Raw genomic sequence first — 280 nt, 5'->3', positions numbered from 1 at the left:
CGGCGCCCGACTCTCCCTCGGCGGCGGCGGAGCGCTGCGCTTGGCAGGGAGCTGGCTTACTCCCCGGAGAGCCGCCCCGGGGGCGCGTCCCTGGGCCCCAGCGACAGCGAGAGGAACGCAGGAGCTCTCTGGCCGTCGTCGGGGGTTAGGCCAGTCAGTTCCTGTGAGGTGCTCAGGGCTGTGCCTGCAGGAGGCGACACTCTATAAATGGAAATTAAGAGATGGAAACTCAGACTCTTAACACTTCCAAATCTAAAATCAAATCTGATTTGTACTCAGC

At 61.1% G+C, this 280-nt stretch overlaps 1 protein-coding gene across 1 annotated transcript in view; it reads left to right on the top strand.

Annotated features, from left to right (window-relative positions):
- Window positions 1-280, top strand: part of LOC102493042 (exocyst complex component 3-like protein 2) — a 36,972-nt gene that overhangs the window by 33,346 nt on the left and 3,346 nt on the right.

The sequence above is a fragment of the Tupaia chinensis genome, unplaced genomic scaffold (genome assembly GCF_000334495.1).
Source record: "Tupaia chinensis unplaced genomic scaffold, TupChi_1.0 Scaffold000067_1, whole genome shotgun sequence".
Lineage (NCBI taxonomy): Eukaryota > Metazoa > Chordata > Mammalia > Scandentia > Tupaiidae > Tupaia > Tupaia belangeri.
This window is presented reverse-complemented; position numbering and strand designations above follow the sequence as displayed.